The 17,742-nt window shown below is 36.7% G+C and overlaps 1 long non-coding RNA gene across 1 annotated transcript in view; it reads left to right on the top strand.

Annotated features, from left to right (window-relative positions):
* Positions 1–5,244: 5,244 nt before the first annotated feature.
* The window catches only part of LOC129051243 (uncharacterized), a 153,916-nt gene continuing 141,418 nt past the window's right edge, over positions 5,245–17,742 (top strand). The window contains exon 1 of the long non-coding RNA XR_008515326.2: positions 5,245–5,510. This is a non-coding gene — a long non-coding RNA (uncharacterized LOC129051243). The remainder of the gene's footprint in view (positions 5,511–17,742) is intronic.

Here is a 17,742-nt window from a genome sequence, read left to right as displayed (position 1 = left end):
GGGGACTGAGGCACGAGAATTGCTTGAACCCGGGAGGCGGAGGTTGCAGTGGGCCGAGATCGTACCACTGCTCTTCAGCCTGAATGACAGAGCAATAATGCCTCAAAAAAAAAAAAAAAGTAGCCACAGGGGGGAAAATGTGTTTTATATATTAATGAACAAAAATGAAGAATGACCACAGGCTTCTAGTCAGAAACCATACAAGCCAGAATACAATGATATGACATCTCTTAAAATACTGAAACTGTCAACTTAGAATTCTATATCTAGAGAAAATTGTCTTCAGAAATAAAAACTTTTTCAGGCAAATAAAAGCTGAGAGAATTAATTGCCAAAAGACCTAAACTGAGAGAAATGAAGTGCTTCAGGCAAAAACACAATAATATCAGAAGAAAACTTGAAGACACAAAAAGAAAGAAGGATGTCAGAAATGATATATATACAGGCAATTAGAGAAGAAAAAAAACAATAAAGAGTAGAAATCAGTGAAATAAAAAAATAGTGAAAATGATTGAAACCAAAGCTAGCTCTTCAAGAATCTATTAAATTGATAAACCTTTAGGTGGACTGATTAAAAAATAATAAAAACAAACATTATGAACATGAGGAACAACATCTCAACATATCTCAAAGGCACTGAAATGATGAGGAAATATTGAGACAAATTATGTCAATAAATCTGATACCTTAAACAACAAAATATACCGAAACTGACTCAAGAAAAAATTGAGTATCTGAATTATAACTATGAAAGAAATTGAGTTCATATTTAAATTCTTCCCACAAAAAAAAATTCTGGGCCCAACAGTTTCACTGACAAATTCTATCAAATATCTAAGATGAAAAAGTATCAATCCCGGCCACACATAGTGGGCTCACACCTGAAATCCCAGCACTTTGGGAGGCTGAGGCGGGTAGATCACCTAAGGTCAGGAGTTCGAGACTAGCCTGGCCAACATGGCGAAACCCTACTAAAAATACAAAAAATTAGCCAGGCATGGTGGCAGGTGTTTGTAATCCCAGCTACTTGGGAGGCTGAAGCAGGAGAATTGCTTGAACGAGGAAGAGGAGGTTGCAGTGAGCCGGGATCACACAACTGCCCACTCTAGTCTGGGTGACAGAGTGAGACTCAAAGAAAGAAAGTGGAGAAAGAGGGCAGAGAGAGAAAGAGAGAGAGAAAGAAAGAAAGGAAGAAAAAGAAGAAAAAGAAAGAAAAAGAAGAAAGAAAGAAAGAAAGGAAGGAAGGAAGGAAGAAAGAAAGAAAAGGCCAGGTGCAGTGGCTCATGCCTATAATCCCAACACTTTGGGAGGCTGAGGTGGGCGGATCACTTGAGTTCAGAAGTTCGAGACCAGCCGTGCCAACACGGTGAAACTCCACCTTTACTAAAAATAGAAAAATTACCTGGGCGTGGTGGCACATGCCTATAATTCCAGCTACTCAGGAGGCTGAGGCAGGAGAATTTCTTGAACTTGGGAGACAGAGGTTGCAGTGAGCTGAGATGGCACCATAGCACTCCAGCCTGGGCAACAGAGCAAGACTCTATCTCCAAAAAAAAAAGTACATCGGACTTGATACAAATAAAAAATGTATGCTCTCCAAAGGATACTGTTAAGAAAATGAAGCAATACTTCTTTTAATAATCTAGATACAACAAATATTTGTTTTCTAAGTAATTTTACCTATAATAATCAAAAACTGGACCTAGCCTCGATGGTCCAGTTTTTGATTATTATAGAAGTAAAATTACTTAGAAAACACATATCTATATATCTGTTGTATCTAGATAATTAAAAGAAGTATTGCCTCATTTTCTTAACAGTATCCTTTGGAGAGCCATAAAAAATGATGAGTTCATGTCCTTTGTAGGGACATGGATGAAATTGGAAATCATCATTCTCAGTAAACTATCACAAGGACAAAAAACCAAACACCACATGTTCTCACTCATAGGTGGGAATTGAACAATGAGAACACATGGACACAGGAAGGGAACATCACACTCTGGGGACTGTTGTGGGGTGGGGGGAGGGGGGAGGGATAGCATTAGGAGATATACCTAATGCTAAATGATGAGTTAATGGGTGCAGCACACCAGCATGGCACATGTATACATATGTAACTAACCTGCATATTTTGCACATGTACCCTAAAACTTAAAGTATAATAATAATAAAATAAAATCAAATCAAAAACTGTAATAGGTGACTGGGTAAACAAATTGTGGTATACCCATACTCAACAATAAAAAGGAAAGAACTGAGACATGCCAGACATGGGTAGATCACAGAAGTACTATGGGAAGCAAAAGAGGTCATAGACAAAAGAGTTCCCATGAAGCTCAGAACATATACAATGTTTTATGATAGAGAGCAGATCAGTGGTTTCCTAGGAGCTGAGGTTAGTAGGAAGTGGGGGAGGAGGACTGACACGGGTGGGTGCCAAGGAGGATGGGGTGCCAAGGAACGTGCTGGAGTGTTAGAAATGTTGTTCATCTTCATTTTGGTGATGGTTCTATGAGTTCATGAATTTGTCAAAATTTGTTACAATGTACACATATAATAAGTGCATTCTAATATAGATATATGTGTATATATATAAACTCAACTGCAAAGTTGATTTTGTTTTTTTTTTAAGATGGGGTTTCACTTTTGTTGCCCAGGCTGGAGTGCACCAGCACGATTTTGGCTCACTGCAACCTCTGCCTCCCGGGTTCAAGCGATTCTCCAGCCTCAGCCTCCCAAGTAGCTGGGATTACAGGTGCCTGCCACAATGCCTGGCTAATTTTTTCATATTTTTAGTAGAGATGGGGTATAACCATGTTGGCCAGGCTGATCTCAAACTCCTGACCTCAAGTGATCCACCCGCCTCAGCCTCCCAAAGTGCTGGGATTACAGGCGTGAGCCACTGCGCCCGGCCTGATTTTATGAAAAAACCAGCAGCAACAATAATCCGGAAAATTGGTAATCAGATGAATAACACTGGGGTAGGGGGACGACACAAGCAAAATTCAACATCCAATCATGACAGAAATTCTGAAACTAGGAACAGAAAGCAACCTCTTCAACCAAAAAAGGCATCAACAAAAACGTGCAACTAACATTACACGTAATGGTGAAAGACTAAATGCCTCCCTACACAGGAACAACGTAGGAATGTCCATTCTAACTGCAATCATGACTGCACTTCACAGGAGTCCTCAGTAGGACCCCGTAGTACATTCTGATGACAAATCTGCTTTCTCAGTCTCTGAGATGACCGTTTTTTCCCGTCCTTTCCTATTTTTCTTTAAACCTCTTATACCCATATCCTTGGTCTACTCTGAGATGATTATTTCACCTCATACTTTATTTTTCACAAGGTAAATCAATCTCTTACAAACTCTTCCTATGATAAAGTCTTCCTTCCTGTCTACCATCCCTTCCTTCCTACCTACTATACACATCTTCCTACCATCAGTCTCTCAAGAAGACAGGGGTCTCTATCCTGGCCATCACTCGAGACATGCCAAGTTATCTGGCCAGCTTAAAACTCAACCACAACTTGGGAGTATAAATAAAGGTCTTACCCTAGAAATTCTAGAGAATTGATAAGTTTTCTATTTATCATCAACTCCTGTCATCAAAAGCAAAGACAAGTTCAACTCTTCAAATCGGCATAAAGCCACAGTAAGAAGACAGAAATAATTAATTCCCAACCTTTGGTTCCTCGTCTTTGTAAATAGCTCTTGCCACTTTAAAAAAAAAAGGGTAAATTTGGTGGTTTCTACCAACATGTGTATTAAATAGGAAAAGTAAAGAAAAACACAAAAAACATGTGCAATTGGCATAGTATTTGTTCCTTACCTGCTGGTGGTGGGTGCTGGGAAATGTATACCTTACAGAGTGAGGAGGATAATGACTTTGTTCTGTGCTGAATGCTCCTTGGTTGGGAGGATAACCTGAACTTGACATTATCAGCAAAGAAGTCCTCACCAGACTGTGAGATCAACGCCAATAAATAATCATGTTTCTAGGAAACCATCTAAACAGGATGGGAAAAAAATAGAATTAATAAGAACTAAAACACCAAGTGTACTTCTAATAAATTATAACTATATCTACATAAATAAAACCACAATTACCTGTAAAAGCTTCCTCTCAAGTATTTACTTAATAAAAGTTATCAAGATTTGAAAATATTAATACATCATTTCTTTTCATATTTAAAATAGGTTAATATGTGACAAATAATGTAATTAGCTATATAAAGTAAAAACAGTATATAAAAACAGCATAATATCTGGCACATAGTAACCGCTCAGTAAATACCTTTCTATAAATGTCTGAGGAATATAAAGACAAAAACACATGGTTTTAAATTTGAGAGTTGATAAGTCAATTGTGAAAAGAATTCAAGAGTGGTTTTAAGGTAAGCATTTGTGCAGAGGAAGTATTGTCTTTATTAAATAATTCTGAACCAAGAATGATAAAATACTAAGTTTTGTAATCACAGATGGTAGGTAGATGGACATTTGTTATGTTACTCTTTGCATGCGTCTATGGAACTGAAAAAGCAAATAAAGAAAAAGAAGGCCAGGAGCGGTGGCTCCTGTAATCCCAGCACTCTGGGAGGCTGAGGCGGGTGGATCACTTGAGGTCAGGAGTTCGAGACCAGCCTGGCCAACATGGTGAAACTTCTTTTCTACTAAAAATACAAAAATTAGCCAGGCATGGTGACATGCACCTGTAATCCCAGCTACTTGGGAGGCTGAGGCAGGAGAATCACTTGAGCCTGGGAGGTGGAGGTTGCAGTGAGCCGAGATCATGCCATTGCACACCAGCCGGGGCAACAGAGTGAGGCTCCATCTCAAAAAAAAAAAAAAAGAAAGAAAGAAAAACAAAGCCATCTTCATTATAAAGTATATTCCTACTTGTCCACAATTCTAGACTAATTTGATTTGTCTGTCTTTTCTTGTGCCAATGCCACACTTTTCAAATTACTCTAGTATTATGAGGTTTCATATCCAGCAGGGCAAGTTTCTGTGTCCAGCAGGGCTGGACACAAGACAGCCTGAAATGACCTGACGCGACCTCAGCATACTTTATATACGAGGTTATGCAAATACAGTTCCTGGATTACATGTTCTGGTTGGACAAGAAAAAAACCTCTAGGCCTACTCTGATTGGACTTTATTTTCATTCTGTGATTGGTTGTGTTCAGACTTGCTCTTATCCAGTCAGAACATGATCATAAAGTCCAATCAGAGTAAGCCTGGAGGTTTTTTTCTCATCCAATCAAAACATGCAGTCCAGGAACCTCCGTGGGCATAACCGCAGTATATAAATGATGCTGAAGAGTGATCAGGCGTTTTCAGGTTCCTGTATTTTGCTGTGGAGTTGCTCGCTGCCCGACGTAGAGGACTAGGAATCAGGAGTCACTTGCGGTATGCTGGAGGCTGCAGCCGGGGCAGCGTGGCTCGCCTCGCTGCGGTTGTTGGCAGCAACGGAGAGATAGCAGCGCGGCTGGAGCGGTAGGAGAAGGAAAACAGTTTTGGGATAGATGGAGGGGAGTAAAGACGGTAGTTAGTGCCAAAGCGAAAAAAGGATAGCTTAGCCGGAGAAGGTGTTGCAGAAAGATGTCGGCGAAAAGATGGTGGGGAAAAAAGTTTTTGGGTAGATGGAGGTGTAAAAACAGGGTGGGGAGTGAGAGGGAAGAAAGGTTTTGCAGAAAGATGGTGGGTAAAAAGTTTAAGGGTAGATGGAGGTGGAAAAGAGGGTGGCAAGTGGGAGAAGGAAAAACGGGGAGGTGATGGGGGGAAAATGGGGCTAGCAGTAGGGAGAGAAGGTTTTGTGAAAAGACGGTGGGGAGAAAATACAGTGGGGTGGGGGGGAGTTTTTGTGTTGAGGAGCAAAAGAGGGTAGCAAGTGGGAGAAGGGAAAAGAGGGTAGCCAGCAAGAGGAAGACAAGGTTTTGTGAAAAGACAGTGGTAGGAAAGAAAGACGGTGGGGAAAGAAAAGACGGTGGGTAAAAATTGTTTGGATAGATATAGTGGGGAAAGACGGTGACGAGGAGGAGGAAAGAGGGTGGGTGGCGAGAGGGAGCCAGGGATAGGGGGTTGGGAAAACGACGGAAAAATGGTTTGGGGTAGATGGAGGGCAAAAAACAGGGTGGCAAGCAGGATAAGGGAAAGAGCACGAGTGGTAAAGGGGGGAGACTTTGAAAAGGGGGAAAGTTTTGGGGTGTAGATGGAAGTGGAAAGAGGGAGGTGAATAGGAGTGGGGAGAAGGCTTTGTGAAAAGACCAGGGAAATGTTTTTGGGTAGACGGAGAAGGGAAAGAGAATGGCAAGGAGGAACAGGGGGAAAGATGATGAAGAAAACAGTTTTTGGGTGGATGAAGGGGGAAAAGAGGGTAGTGAGCAGGAGTGGAGAGAAGGTTTTGGGAAAAGACGGAGGAAAATGTTTTTGCTTAAAGCAGCAAAAGAGGGTGATGAGAGCGGGAGGGGGAAAAAGAGGGTGGCCAGGGGTAAGGGGAAAAGACGGTGGGAAGAAACTGGGGAAAGGGTTTGGGTAGATGGATGGGGAAAAGGGTGTTGAGCACGAGAGTAGAGAAGGCTTTGTGAAATGAGGGTGGGAAAAAAATGATGGAAGTTTTGGGGGCAGATGGAAGAAAAAGGGTGGTGAGAGGGAGGGGGCCAAAGGCGGTCGGGAAAAGAAGGTAGGGAAATAATGGTGGGGGACAAAGTTTCGGGTAGTTTTTTTAAATAAGATCATTTGTATTTTTGCTTTTGAGCAGTTTGAGTTATGTATTTCGTGTATGAACCCGTTGCCTGAGGCATAGTTTGCAAATACTTGCTTCCATTCTCTGGGTTGTTTCATTTTTTTTAAATTTTAATTTAATTATTTTTAGACGGAGTCTTGCTCTGTCGCCCAGGTTGGAGTGCAGTGGCGCGATCTCCGCTCACTGCAAGCTCTGCCTCCTGGGTTCACTCCATTTTCCTGCCTTGGCCTCCCGAATAGCTGGGACTATAGGCGCCTGCCACCACACCGGGACTTTTTTTGTCTTTTTAGTAGAGACAGGGTTTCACCGTGTTAGCCAGGATGGTCTCGATCTCCTGGCTTCGTGATTGGCGAGGCTCAGCTTCCCAAAGTGTTGGGTGTACAGGGGTGAGCCACCGCTCCCGGCCTGTTTCTTTATTCTACTGATTGCTTCCTCTGCTTTGCAGAAGCTTTTCTCTTTTTTTTTCGAGACGGAGTCTCACTCTGTTGCCCAGGCTGGAATGCAGTGGCATGGTCTCAGCTCACTGCGAGCTCCGACTCCCGGGGTCAGGCCATTCTGCAGCCTCAGCCTCCCAAGTAGCTGGGACTGCAGGCGCAGGTTACCAAGCCCAGCTAATTTTTTGTGTTTTTAGTAGAGTCAGGGTTTCACCGTGTTAGCCAGGATGGTCTCAATCTCCTGATCTCGTGATCCGCCCACCTCGGCCTCCCAAAGTGCTGGGATTACAGGTGAGAGCCACTGCTCCCGGCCTGGAAACAACTTTATTTTCTGGTGTTGTATTTGTATACATACATTAATAGCCCTGAGTTTTAATAAAGTTGCTTTTAAAATATGTATCTTATTTCTCAGAAATATACCCTAAGGCATGTGATTAATTGGGTGGCATGTTCTTTGGTTTTTACAGTTGAAGGATTGTCATTCCTTTATACAAAAAAAAATTAAAGGGGAATTTTTATCATATACTAGAGGAAAGAAGGCAGATACTAAATAATAAATACTGTATGCTTCCATGTTAATAAAATTTGAAATTCCCAAGACAGAATGCATTAAACCTTTCTGGGGTTGAAGTGGGGAATTTCATTGGCAAAGGTCGTGCAATAAATGTGTAGGTGAAGGGAATATTCTATATTTGATTGTGTAGGTGATTATCTAGCTTTATAAATTTGTAAAACTGAACTGGACAAATGTGTGCCTTATATGCAAATTACTCTATAAAATTGATTAAAACTAGTTAGGAGAGAATCAGTCAAGGGGAAAAGAAAGAAAAGTCATGTGAAAAAATTGCCAATGCACTAGAATTATCTTTGATGACATTAAATATAGCCTGGCTTTCTCTTAATTCTTTTTAAAATTTATGTAGATTTCTCAATCCTTTGATACTTTTTCCTCAACAGATTTTATATTCTCATATATGTCAATGTATGGTTACATAAGAGAGGGCTTTTACAGTTGGACTGGAACAGCTTGATATTTATATCTAGAGATGCATTGGAAGCATAACACTGACCGTGAGCAAGATGAAAATGGCATGTGCTAGTTAGTGATTTGTAATATGTTGCTTTTAAGTTTAGTGCCAACTGGTCTACATCGTTGAGAATGTTTAGTTTGATGGTTTACACAACGTGGCTTAAGTATATGACCAGCAATGTATGAGGGAGCCTGCCAAAAAGACTTTTCTGCACTTTAAATTATTATAGTAAGCTCAAATCTTGAAGGTTCATAATATACAGATAAAATGTGTCCGTGAGACTGAGAAAGGATCCCGAAAGACAGACTTTCAATGATTTCCTGCATTTTATTTCTGTTGTACTTTACCTTTACCTTTATTAAACACTAATAAAGTTCTTCTTATAGGGCCTCACAGGCCTTTTTAGTTTTCCAACCTATTCATCCTTGGTGCAAACCTAGTAATTTTTTGCATGATAGTATTGGGATTTTACTCTGAGGCTAGGCTTCAAACTGTAAAAACAGCTTTTTAGAATTGTATCATTTTCAGTCTTTCCATCGTGTTCCATTGTCCCAGCCACACACACACCAGATAACAAGACGAAAAGCAACCTCAAAAGGTAACACATCTGTAGTAGATGTTTTTACCTCTTGAAAAATCTAAGGAAAAGATACTAAAAATGAAGGCATCAGTAAAATAGTATCATTTTAAGTTGACCTCGAGTATTTCAACATCAGTCTAGCTTCAGAACAATACATCTGCAAGGGGAAATGGGGTACTTTTGTGTTTTTTTACACCTGTTATTTCAATTGAAATACAAAAAACTAATTTGACCTAACTATAAACATAAAAAGGTTTTATCAGCATTGAAATAAAATAACAGAAAATGCATTTGTGGGTCTGACCTCAGGACGGATTTTAAATAGTCAATGTTACCTCTCTCATTCCCTCTTCTCTGAGCATCAGCTTTATTATTCCATCCTTCTTTGGCACTGACAGACACAGACTCATTCTTACAACATATACCATCAGAAGTGAAACCTTCACCCTCTCCAACCCTTGAAAAATCTGAGATGCACTTTGACTATTCTCAGATCATGGACCTATTACTTGGATCAAAAAGTACTGCACAGGGAAGTAGATACTATAATCTCTGACATTACAGTTTCAAGGTTGGAGTGACAAAGGGATGGCTCCCATAAGGAGTGAGTATCATAGAAATGATATTTTTATGGTCATACTTTTGTGAACTAGGCAGACATCCCTTCATGTCAACTACATCTCTACTTTGAACAGATAAATATCCATGCATATACTAAATTATACAGTAATATAAGCATGACTTTTCATTAAAATTTTAACCAAAACAGTCTATTTAGGTGAATAAATACCGATACAGGAGACATTTCTGCTTGAATGATCTTTACCCTTTGGGAGACATAAATAAAATGATGTCATACTTTATTATGAAATGACTATCCAGCATATTTATGTGCAAACTTTCATAATAAATTTCTTTATTGTCTAAAATAAGCACAAAAGCCCTTTTAATTAATGTCTCTTTAATATACAGAATAAATATAAGAAAATAGCACAAATGGTATTACGCCGGCACACAGAAATAGTTTCAGTTAAAAGCCAATCCTGTATTTTAAGAACTTGACAAAATCATAATTGAAAATAGTGTATTATCTTACATGCAGATGTTGTGTAATCAGGGACATCCAAATAACTTACATCCAAATATTTCACAATTAGTCTTTGACATATTCTGTGAAGTATTATAAAATCATGCCCTCAGGAATACAAAAGCACAAAGGGAGGCAGGACTCCATATAGCCATTTATTCATTTCCTAAGGTTAGGTACAATGAGGACTGCATTTTCAGCATTATCAGGGCCATACAGACATTGGAGCTTAAGGGATAATATCCAATTTCATAGCAGTCTGTTAAAGTATAAGCCAGTGTAATGACCCAAATGTTCACCATAATACCATCTTGAGTGATGATGGTATGAATACAGAGGAACACTGCATCTCTAAAATAAACAACGTTTATATGACATGAGACCAATTTGATGAAAAGAAGGCAAACTGTGAATGGTAATTTTGTTTTTTTAATTGTTCTCATTGTGTGTACTCATATCTGAAAATATAGTACCATGTAATTAGAAAAGTTATAACAAAATAAAATAAGACTGGAAGCCTTAACTTTTTATATCAAATGTTTTGCACACAAATATAGCCTTTTACTGATGATTTATGGCTCCAGAATATTGGTAGCTATAATTATGCTTTGTAAAACAGAAGCTATGAATGCCTTACTACAGAAAGACACAAAATCATTTCCTTACTCATTCACTGCTGGTAGACCCTGCGGCACAGCATTTCCTGCCCAGATACCTGATTATTAATCCAGTTTTGGGTAGGGGGTATACTAACATTAACTAACGGAGATCGGTGTTTAAGCCAGTTAATGTAAAGAAATGCGTAGGAACTGAAATATTCCTTTTAAATTAACAAAAGTGTCCTTTCTAGATAAAGTTACATGAGGACCCAAATGTATACCAGAAAATCATTTGATGAATATGGAATTAATAAAAGAATGTTTTGTTATATGGTTTTAGTACTTCGTTGGTGCCAGGTTAAAGACATGTGGCCCTAGATAGGATAACTCTACAGAAGAGAATTTAATTTGTTTTCCTGCTTCACCAGAAATCCAACAATTAAGTCAGTGACTCTATTTTCCAATATTCATTTCCTCCATTTTCTCATCTCTTTTTGATTGATGGTATCATTTCGTTATTTTATTTACATTGACATGGAATTCATTTTGGCTAAAATGACTTTTTGACCACTTGTGTGTATATATATGCTTTTAAAATCAATGAACAATATTGTTTCTCTATTTTCAAGATTATCCCTCTATATTCTCTAAAGTCGATACTGTGAAACAGTCCAGATATGAGTCTAGGAATGGCGATACAAAATACTGTAAAACTGGAAGCAACTTAGTAGGTAATCAATAGGGAAAATGAAACTCAGTATAATTGACTCTAGTTAATGATGCATTTATTTTATATTTTTTTCCATTCCTGAGATAAGTCCTGCCTGGTTATAGTATATTATGTTTTATGTATTGCTGGATTTTGGTCATTAGCATTTTGCTGAGGATTTTTTTCATCTATTTTTGTTAAAGATATTGTTCTGTGTTTGTGTTTTTTTTTTTTTTTGATGTTTTGTCTGGTTTTGTTATTAGGGTAACTAGCTTCATAGAATAAACTGGGAAGTGTATTCTCTTTTTTTTGCAAGAGTTTGTAAATAATTGTATTAATTCAACTTTAAAAGTTTGGTAGAGGCATTCTTGGCTAGAAGATTTTGTTGCTATTGTCAGTTTCCCGAGGTGGTAGCTTTGATTACTAACTTAATCCCTTTACTTGATAAGATTTTGTATTTCTCTTTGACTCATTTTTGCTAATTTGAATCTTTCTTAGAATTTGTCCAGTTCTTAAAAAATATCTAAATTTTAGATATAATTGTTCATAGGGTACTTTTATAATAAATTTTTATTTGTTTAGTGTCCTTTTAAAAATTTCATTAATACTTGAATAGTTTCTCTTCCTTGTTGGTTGGTCTATATAAATTGTGGCCACTGTTGATGTGTTCAAAGAAACAATTTTTGGCTTTGTTGAGGTTCTCAATTGTTTTTCTGTTTCAGTAATTTGTATACCCTAATACTTACTTGTGGTTGCTGTAGTTTCAATTTTCTCTTTTTTCAGTGCCTTATGGTGGCAGGTTAGAGAATGTAATTTTTGAGTATGAGAACTACTTTTATTGCATCACATAGGAGATATGCATTCTTAAAGTATTTTCTAATTTATTTCTTCTTGGACCCATTGGTTATTTAATAGCATGTTGTTTAATTTCCACATAATTCTGAGTTTCCCAAATTTTCCTATTGCTGATTTATTATTTTACTCAATTATTGTCTGAAAATATGCTTTGTATTATTCCAATGTTTAAATTCATTGAGGTCTATTTTATGGCCTGGGATATGGTATTCCTGGATAATGTTGCGTGTGCACTTGAGAATCTACTGTTGTTACAGTGTTCCTTAAATATCTAATCAGTCTGGTTATTTTATAGTATTGTTCAAGTGTTGTATTTCTTTGTTGATCTTCTGCCTAGTCATTTTATCCATTTGTGAAAGTGAGTATCCAAGGCTGCAAGAAGTATGTTAAATTGTCTAATCTTCATTTTTGGAGGTTTCTATGTCAATGGATTTTGAAGCCTTTCATCACACATATATATGCTTATAATTATTTATATTTGAGATATTGGTCCTTTTATTTTTATGAAATCTCTCTTTACCTCTAACCCCTTTTGTTTCAAAGTCTATTTTTTTCTGATATTAATATAACAATTCCAGCTTTCTTGGGGTTACTGCCTGCATCATACAAATTTTCCATCCTTTTTTTGTATGAATTTTCATCTTCGGATCTAAAGTGTGTCTCCTGCAGACAACATGTGGATGGATCTTGTTTAATTAATTTGTTTTTCCTCCAGTCTGACAATATTTCCTTTATTTGAATATTTAAATTCATTTTCACTTGAGGTTACTAGTATAGTTACATTTACATCCATCATTTTACTTCAGTTTTCTGTATACTTTATGTTTTTTTCATCCCTCTATTCCTCCTCTACTGCTTTCTTCTGAATTAGGTATTTTCTAAAAAACATTTAATTTAAATTTAATAATTTATCTATATTTTTTCAATGTTTCCCTTGTTTAGGGTTTACTGTATACATCTTAACAGAATCAATTTTAGATGCATAGCAATTCTAGTGACCTATGTATATATAAATTTTACTTTTGTTCACTTTTGTATACTTTGGCTCTCCTTCTGTTTGTGCTATTATTGCCGTACACATTACATCTATATATGCTATATACCCAATAATTTGTTATAACTGTTACTTGATGATATGGTTTGTTGTTTTGTCCTCTCCAAAGTTCATGTTGAAACTTAATTTCAATGTGACAGCATTAAGAGCTGGAACCTGTCCTCATGGATGGTATGAGTGTCTTATAGAAGGGCTGGAGGGAATTAGGACCCTTTGCCTTTTCATCCTTTTCACCATATGAAAATACAGCATTCATCCCCTCTGGAGGATGCAGTATTCAAGGCACCTCAGCAGACACCAAACCTGCCAGCAAATTGGTCTTAAACTTCCAGCCTGCAGAACTATGAGAAATAAATTTCATCTTTACAAATTTCTCAGTCTCTGGTATATATATGTATCAGCATGAACAGACTAACGCACTTGACATAATTTTATATCTCAAAAAAAGATAAAAAGAAACATACTAGGTATTTACAGTTTTTGTTATATTAACAGTCTTTATTATTTCAGGTCTTTTCATTTGTTCAGCATTTGAAGCTTCTTCCTGACACCAGAAGGGCTCTTCTTAGCTGTCTTTTTCATGGGTTATTCCTGGTAAACTAGCTGACCTGTGTTTCAAAGCATGTCTGCAATAAAGTGCCAGTCTCTCTTACTTGCTTTTTACCACCACTTCATTGTTGTTCAATGAAGTTGAAATTTCCTCAGACTCTTCTTTTGGGAAAAGCTTTACACTCTCTGCTGTATGTTCTGCCCCTTCCTTTGGGCAAAACTTCTGAGCTTTGGCTCTGGTGATTGCAGCAAAGAGAGCAGCATTCTCATCTCGGAGTGACAGCCCTACTTTGAGACTGGGTCACTGGGATGAGAAGTAGCCGTTGGTAATCTCAGTCTGCCACTCCTGGAATGAGAACTTTGCCTTACAAACCAGAAAGAAGGCAATCAGGGCTCAGTGTTCTCAGTGTGTTGCACCCAAACAGTCCTCATTCCATGAATTAAAGCTGGTAGGAGGAAGTGACAACCTACTTCTTGACCATATTCAGCAAAAGCTTAACCTCAAGAACAGGTAGTGGCAGCAGGTGGGGGTAGAAATGAAAAATTCTAATGTACTGTTACTCCCAAAAAGATACTATAGCCCCTCAATAGGGTCTAGTAAAAGTTCTGTGTTCTTGGCTACATTGCATTGAGTAGAGTTTATATCAAGATAGGCTGTGAGAAAGAGAGGTAAGAATGGGTTGTGGATCAAATGCAAAAAAACTCTCACTGTTCTTAGTGAGTTTCAGTAGATTTTCTTGAATAAATACTTCATCATTTTCTACGTACCATTATGACTTTTCAAGTGACATAGGTGATGGTTGTTTTATAATTTTCAACAATTTTATAAAAGATCCATGGAGCTCTTCACATTGCCATTCTAGAGGTGGAACTTCTGCATTTATTTCTTATGCAAGGAAATTAAGGTTTTCTTTAATTTCTCTTCTTTCTTCTAAAATATGCATTGGAATCTCACTCTCTACAGCAAATTGGGTCTCAGTGTATTTCTTTCTCCAAGAGAAGTCTACTAGATATTCAAATAATTTTTGTTTTATATTGTTATCTTTGAAAGGTTATTTTGTTGTTAAACAAAAGACAATAGGAAGATGAACATGAAACTCTAACATTCATTGTATGAATATTATCTTTTCATTCAGAAAGAGTTACAAAATATATTTGAGTGCTCGTGAAGCTTTAAAAAGAAGTGGATTAAGTAATCAATCTCCCCAGACAGATAAAAAAGCACATGATATTTTGGTATTCCCCAACTTCTATTACTTGACTTTCATGTTCTAGCAAATAACTTTCAACAATTTGTCAACTTATTTGCACAGTCATTTGTATTTTATATTATTTCCATTATATATGATATAATGGAATTATATTAATTCTATTATGCATGTGTTGAATAGACTTTAATATATAGAGTAGATGTTGACACACTCCAATTTGTAACAAAGTGAAAAATTACTTTGTCAGAAAACAACTATGTATCAAAATTCTGAAGTGCTTTTCCATCTCTTCTAAAACAACATATAGAAAACGTTATTTTCTCATTATTAAATATGACTCGGAATACAGCAAAACTAATTGGCTATAAAGCAAACCTTTAAAAGAGAATAGTTTGATGAAAAATATAAGCATTCTTAGTTATACATAAGATCCCACAGAGCCAATTTAACTTTTTTTTGAGATTTATGTCCCAATTTAAAACTTTTAATTCCTACTGTCTAAGAATTGTGGTTAAAAGTATGAGATAATTAATTACTCCTGACATCCAACTTTTGTGATCATAGTAGGTGACATTCCTTTGAAAAAAATAACTTGAAAATTTTCTGGTAAATGTTATGTTTGTGTGTGGGTGTAGAGTTTCATTTACAAAACAAGCCCTCACATATCAAAGTTAAGTGTTTCAGTTATCTTGTAAGAGTATGTCCTTGGATGCTATGTTTATGCCAATATTTATACATGTTGAATATACTCAACTTTCATTTAACTTACATAGCCATAAACTTTAATCAGAGATTCCTTACTAATTCTGATGAATGTTGGTAGAAATTATGCTGAAAATAAAATATGTTCGAATAGTTTTTAGTAAAAGGATAAAAGGAAAGAAGCTAGCAGAAGAGCCAGTACCACAGAAAGGAAAGTCACATTCTGGATCCAAGCAACCTTTCCATGAGCAAAGAAGCAGCAAACTGAATTCATGAGACAGGGAGCAGAAGCAAGAGAGTGAAGAGGAAGTAGACTTGTTTTTGTTTTTGTTTTTTGTTTGTTTTCTCATGAGAAGAGTGTCCCAGTAGGAGAAATAAGTTCTATGAATGAGACCAGAAAGACAGGTAGAACATCTGGACCCTCTGTATAGGATAGGTAGTTATTATATTGTGTGTTCTGGAGGTAAGATTTATAGAAATTCAAGCCTACAGTAGTATCAAGGCCTATTAAGCAAACATCCATTAGACAGCAAGAAAGACTAAGAGGCTTTCAAACCACAAGTGTCAATAGTTAAATGTGAAGCAAATATATAGACATTTGAAACTATGACAAAAAATAATATGAGAGGTTTATCATAATATAATATTTTGTTCTTCAGTTTAGTAATTATATAAAGCTACATACTAGTTTTTCAAAACTTAACCAATCCTCTTAATTTCTGTGAAATTCCTGCTATACTTGGGATAGAGTTTGGAGTGTAAACTCAGTTTGTAGATTTTTTTTTTTTAATCATGAAACAACATAGCGATAAATTTAAATAGTTTTTCCAGTTGTATCATGTGTGTGATAAAAAGGCTTTATATTTCTGTTTCCTAAATCAGGGCATGACAGTACAAATCATACATCAAGTATTCTTATGTCTGTTATATAATTATAGAAGAATAATGCCCAAACCTTTTTTGAATGAGGGTATGTCATGAGCATCAAAAGGGAAAGAAAAGTATGAAAATCCTTAAAAGTTTTAGTCTGGAGAGTCATACAGATTGTGCATTCTTTAGCTAACATTTTTAAACTAATATCTGAAATCACTTGCTTAACCCCTTTGAATAATACACTATTGCCCTTAAGAGAAATTTGGTAATCTACTAAAGGTCCTTTTCATATAGCCCTGACTTCTCTCTCCAGTCACGTATGCTTACTGGTGTCTGTGACCCACACACACTAGTTGTCTCTCGATTTCGCCAAGATGTTCTGCATTCTTTCTTCTCACAGCTTATATGTCTATTGCTGCTGCTGCAAGGCATACTTCTCTAGTATTTACTAGCTACTGTTTATTATTTTGAATCAGTTTAATGGTTTATTTTCGAGGAGACAAGGGCAAATTTTGCTGCTCTATATTCCTATAGTATTGTGGTCTTTTTATTAAAAATTCATCAGGCTAAAAATTGTTTGTGATTCCCATTTATTTACCTGCTAGATTCTAAATTCCATGAGGACTGGAAATGCAACCCTTTTATTTACCTGTGTATGTACCTGTGTATCTCAAACTTCGTATTCTTCCTGTGAGATTGTCATGTATTTATTAAAATGAATGATTTTTTATCTCTATAGACTGCATTACCAATACCTCTTGCACTATGAAATTTTCCTTAGTTTCAAAAAAGCCAAACATTATTTTTTTGTTATTTACATAGTTTGAAATTCTTTTCTGGCACTAATGTTTCACCTATAAAAAGACCTATTAAAATTTATTTAGTAAGGGGAGGGATGAAACAATTATGCATTTTTTTGTTGAAAGCACAGTTGTGTCTGATACTTTAATTATGCTATCTAATTTAACCTTTCGTAAATGCCCAGAATATGAAAATATCATCCATGATTTAAATACCAATTGCCAAAATTGACAGCTATGAAATGGAAGACTCAGGTTTGTCCTATGCCACATTTTCTCCTCTTTCCTTTTTGTCTTTCTTAAGACCATCATCTTCCAAATTGTGGAGAAAGAAAACATTTCTATTTGTGATTGCTTCTGCTAGTTATTTCTGCAAAACAAACTGCTCAAATTCAGTGGCATGATGCAATAACCATTTTGTCATCCTCATATATTTTGGGGTCAGGGGGTTGAAAATGCAAAGTGGGGTGACATTTCTGTGGTCTACAGTATTTGGGGC

Source organism: Pongo abelii, chromosome 19 (genome assembly GCF_028885655.2).
Source record: "Pongo abelii isolate AG06213 chromosome 19, NHGRI_mPonAbe1-v2.0_pri, whole genome shotgun sequence".
NCBI classification, from domain to species: Eukaryota; Metazoa; Chordata; class Mammalia; order Primates; family Hominidae; genus Pongo; species Pongo abelii.
This window is presented reverse-complemented; position numbering and strand designations above follow the sequence as displayed.